The sequence below is a fragment of the Oryctolagus cuniculus genome, chromosome 3 (assembly GCF_051225735.1).
Source record: "Oryctolagus cuniculus isolate XC-2025 breed Fujian yellow rabbit chromosome 3, ASM5122573v1, whole genome shotgun sequence".
Taxonomy (NCBI): Eukaryota; Metazoa; Chordata; class Mammalia; order Lagomorpha; family Leporidae; genus Oryctolagus; species Oryctolagus cuniculus.
Genome location: NC_142869.1, coordinates 19,575,109 through 19,580,295, shown reverse-complemented (window position 1 = coordinate 19,580,295; position 5,187 = coordinate 19,575,109). Strand labels below are relative to the sequence as shown.

The window sequence follows — 5,187 nt, the reverse complement described above, 5'->3', positions numbered from 1 at the left end:
CCATCTGAGTCCAGCAGAGCACAACAAGCCTGCCAATCCATGGCAAATGAACAACAGTTCTTCCTCCCAGTGACCTACATCAGCCCTGCTGTTGTCAGTTACTGAAATTTTGGGAGCTGCTTTTTATATAGCATCTTTTCAGCTATGTCTAACACATGCTAAACTCAAGAAACAGGAAGAGAGTATTCTCTGCTTAGGGTTGCTATTAACCCATACAACATCTTTGTGAAAGTTCTGAAAAAGTTGCCTTTGTCAAAATGTTGTATTTCCCATCTGTCAGAAAATTGTCACATAATACTTTTGCTGTACATTGCTAACGTGGACATGGCCATAAAAGATAAAGCTATGAGAGTCACAACGTGACAATGCAGTGTGCAACATATACAACCATGGGAGATGGCTCTACACTGTGAGAAGACTCAATGACTTGGAGTCTCTGAAATTAATTCTTGTATGATGGAAGCAGGTAGAAGGATGGGTATCACTGATGACACTAGCTTGATATGTAATGTTATTTTTACATGGTGGAAGATGTACCTTTGTGGACCAATTCCAATCCCCATTCTTGCAAATTAGAGTCTGGTTGCAAAGATAGGAGAGGGCAAAAGTAGTGTTCTCGGAAAGAGGGAAAGGAAAGAAGCTGTTAAAATGTTAAAATAAAACCACAATTTATTGCTGGTAATATTTCATGCTGGTTGGTCCTTCCATTGAGGCAAATGCAAGAACAAGGCCTCTGTTTTTTGTCCTCTTTCTGTCCTCTCTTCCCCTCTAGGGTTAGGAGGAATAAGGAGTCCTTGGTTTACCGGAGCATCAGAATTGAACTGTGTACAACTAGGCTAGGTTTTCTGAGTGATTGTCTAAACTAGCTCAGGCTGAGATCCGTAACTTTCCAAGCTGCTTCTGATGTCTAACTTAAGTCTGTGAATCTTGAGGCCCTGGTGGGCACCCCCACATAGGGTAATGGGAAAATCTAGGCTAAAGAAGAAGAATGAAAAAAGAGATACTTTGAAATCTGGCCCCTCAATTTATCAGCAACCTGAGTTTCACTCTTGTCATTTAGAAAATGGCAAAAGTAATTCCCGTGTCACAGTTGGGACGAGGTTTGGGGGATGATGTACGAAGACCATACAGAAGAATGCACTGCACAGTAGGCAGTTGTTCTTGGAAGACTTCCGTTTTTCTTCAGACCAGATTGAAACAATGCAAACTGAAAAGTGTGTGTCTCTGGTGTCTTCCTGTCTCTCTTTTCTCATTTTGGTTGTCTTGTCTTCCACCGTTCCTCTGCCTCCTACCATCTGGCTGCCTCTTGTGAGTGCCCAGGCTTGTACTTTGGATTGCAGGGAGCCGTGGAAACAAGTCCATGATTGTAACATGTGTACTCTTTGCTCAGTCAGATCCAGGCAAGCTTCAGGCATGTCTGCAGCTCTTCCTAGGTTATAAACTCCCTGAGGACAGGGACCTGTGAATTTTATTCACGATGTCTGCATCAGACCCAGCTAGCAGCAGCCACGTTGTGAGCAAGCAGTGACACTTACTGCATTAAAGTGGTACTGTACAATAACTGAAAGTCTAACCAAATCACATCTTAATAATTCTTTCATCTAGGCATTTAATAAATATGTATGGCTTGTTCACCATCTGTGTGTCTGGATTTTATGGCCGGGAATAGAAAGGGTGATGTTACTGGAGACTTAACTTGAAAGCAAATGCTTCTAATAACTCTTTTTTAAGCTTCTGGGTCAGTTTAAGATATTCTGGGGAGAAGAAAGGTAAGTGGAAGTATAATTTGTCCACCAGTGTTGGTGGTGTCAGACCGTAGTCAAGTTATAAAAACTTTGTGTTTTAAAATGTGTGACTCAGGGGTGGCACAGCAAGGTAAGCTCCTGCTTGGGACACTGGCATCCCATATCAGATGGAGTGCCAGTTTGAGTCCAGGCTGCTTTACTTCTGATCCAGCTTCCCTACGAAAGTGTCTGAGCAAGGAGAGGATGCTGGTCCAAATGCTTGGGTCCCTGCCACCCAGGTGGGAGACTGAGAAGAAATTCCTGGGCTTGACTGCGTTCTGGTCCAGCCCTGGCTGTTGCAGCCTTTTGGGGGAGTGAACCAGCAAATAGAAGCCGTCTCTCCATCTCTGTCTCCTTGGTGCTCTGCCTTTCAAATAAATGAGTAAATAAATCTTAGAAAATGTGTTATTCAGAACTACCTTTCAAAAATTCTAATGATTGAATTTCTAATAAGTAAAGATCATATAAATTTGAGTGTATAAAATATAATGCTAACTTTATAAAGTACAGTGCTAACAATATTTGGTTTTTATCTCTTTATATATGTTGAATCTGATACAACAGCTGTCATATCCTTGTTTAGTATAGTGGTTGGCTTGGCATCTGTTTTTTGGCATCCATCCCTTCCCTGTGTGCTTATTGTGACACAGCTCACTAGTTCACACCTCACTGCTCCCCTCCTTCTCCCTAATGGTGGACTCCTCTGTTTCCTCCAGATTCGCTTTGTGGGCAGCTCTATCCTCACTGAGACCTGTGACTGACAAATGTCTTCTGTTTCCTTACTTTTGGTTCTCTTCCTCCTTCTGTGTCATCTGACACACAGGCCTGAATGTAACTTTCCCGCTTGCCAGGGTTTTCCTTAATGCTGGCAGCATTCTTATGCCCACTCTTAAGAGGGAACAAGACATTGCAAGACCTAATTACAGGGGCCAGCGCTGTGGCTCAGCGGGTTAACACCCTGTCCTGAAGCGCTGCCAGCAACGCATTTGGGTGCCGGTTTGAGACCCGGCTGCTCCTCTTCCGATTCAGCTCTCTGCTGTGGCCTGGGAAAGCAGTAGAAGATGGCCCAGGTCCTTGGGTCCCTGCACCCATGTATGAGACCTGGAAGAAGCTCCTGGCTCCTGGTTTCTGATTGGCACAGCTCCGGCCATTGTGGCCAACTGGGGAGGGAACCAGTGGATGGAAGATCTCCATCTCTCTCTTTCTGCCTTTCCTTCTTTCTCTGTGTAACTCTTTCAAGTAAATAAATAAATCTTTTTTAAAAAGGACCTAATTACAAAGAAACCCTAAGAACAGAAATTGCAACAGTGTAAATGTTGAGAGGAACTGCTCTAGGACCATGGGCAAGAGTTTTCTACAAAGATCTAAATAGGAAGCAATTTCAGCTTTGCAAGCCATCTGGTCTGTGTTGCAATTATTCAGGCTATTGCAGCATGATAGTCGCCATGTAACATAAATAAAAGGATGAACGTGGATGTATTCCAATAAAACTTTATTTAAAAAAAACTAGCAGTGGGCCTGTTGTGTGTGTAGTTTGCCAACTCCTGCTCTGTAGGAGAGAGAGAGAGAGAGAAAGTGCTTTGTAATTTATTGATGTTGGAGAGTCACTTATTCTCTCTCATCTCCAGCATCCTCATCTGTGAAAGAGGGCTAGTAAAGCCTTCCTCTACATGTTGGGAAGATTAAGTACGATAGGCTATAAGAAGACCTAACCTTGTCATTGGTTTTTGTTTCCAAATAACAATGCTGCAGTTCATACCTCCCTTCCACCCCATTTTATTGTCTTGATCAGAAAGTTTCATTACTTTGGTGCAGCTACTTGAGTTTGTAATTACTATGGTTTAGTACTCATGAAAAAGTAACTAACACTTCACACTCTGGGGAATTTGTGTTAGAAACAAGAATTTGTAACTAGCACTCCAGGGAGAAGGTTTTGGAGCTGGGGTTCCACTCCCTTCTCCCTTCATATCCAATGTTACTTTGAATGCGAGTTACTTCATCTTTTCTCACTGCCTTTCCCCACCTCGTGCTCCTGTTAATTAGTCCTCCAGTAGTTAAGTGTGGACTCAGAACTGCTTCTGCCCACAGAGTCCAGTGGTTTTCGCCCGCCCTCATGTACAGATGAGTGTGCTTTGCTCCCAGGGGCTCAGGGCACGCAGTGTGGATGCTCATTTGGGAATGGGCTTACGTGGGCATAACCAGCATCCGGGAAGCTGACAGGCCTGGGATTGGATTCTGACTCCCGTCCTAACAGGCGATGTGAATGTGGGCAAAGTAATTACCTTCCATGGGTCATCATGACTTCATATAATAGAATAGTGATTATAATACCTACCTCACAGCATTGTTGGAATGAATTAGATGACTATGGAAAATGAAAAAATGAAATTTACACTAGAGACTGGCAGGGGATCCTGTGTGCCTCATATTCAAAGGCTAGATGTGTCTGGCACAGAAACTTGTAGGGGAAATAGGTAAATAGGTGGCAATCAGCATCATTATCACTTGCATCCTGTCCTTGCAGAACATGAAACATTAATCTGTACTTTCAGCATCCTTTGCTGTTGTTCTCAATGTTTCCCTTTTATATGCTACCATCATTGTATACCAGTTACACATAATGGTTAATGCATTTTTTACTTTATAAATTTATTTGTTATTACATCTCTGTTACTTCGTAACAAAAAGTTCTGCAAATAAGTTTTAAATCTTTGTGAGCCTCTACTAAGAGGTACTCATTCTCTGTGCTTTCTGTCAATTACCCCTTTTAATCCTTCAAACAACTCTATGATAACTAATATCATTGCTCCCATTTTTAAAAAATTATGGAATGCTTCATGAATTTGCATATCATCCTTGTGCAGGGGCCATGCTAATCTTCTCTGTATCATTCCAATTTTAGTATATATGAAGCTGAAGCGAGCAACTGTTCCCATTTTCTAGATAAGGAAACTGAGGCTAAGAGGCATCAAGTGATCTGTCCAAAGTTATGGAGCTAAGTAGCAACACAACTGGAAGGCAGACTCCAAATCCCGGCCTGGTGGAGACACAAGGTCCCCTCAGGGACTATGAACTTGACTATCTAGTTCCCTCAGAGGTCAGCCTAGGGACTGGCATTGTGGTCTAGCAAGTTGATCCGTCACTTGCATCCCCAGTATCCCATATTAAAACACCAGTTTGAGTCCCCACTGCTCTGCTTCTGAACCAGCTCCCTGCTAATGTGCCTGGGAAAGTGGCAGAAGAGATCCAAGTACTTGGGCCCCTGCCACCTGTGTGGGAGATCTGGATGGAGTTCCTAGTTCCAGGTTTCAGCCTGGACAGTTCCGTAGATTGTGTTCATTTGGGGAGTGAACCAGTGGATGAAAGATTTTCTCTCTCCCCCAACTTTGTTTCTCTGCCTTTG

The 5,187-nt window shown here is 43.0% G+C and overlaps 1 non-coding gene across 1 annotated transcript; it reads right to left on the bottom strand.

Moving 5' to 3' along the window:
• Window positions 1-4,603: 4,603 nt before the first annotated feature.
• On the bottom strand, window positions 4,604-4,710 carry LOC127491872 (U6 spliceosomal RNA). Its single transcript, XR_007920805.1, has one exon. It is a non-coding gene; the product is annotated as a U6 spliceosomal RNA (small nuclear RNA).
• Window positions 4,711-5,187: the final 477 nt, after the last annotated feature.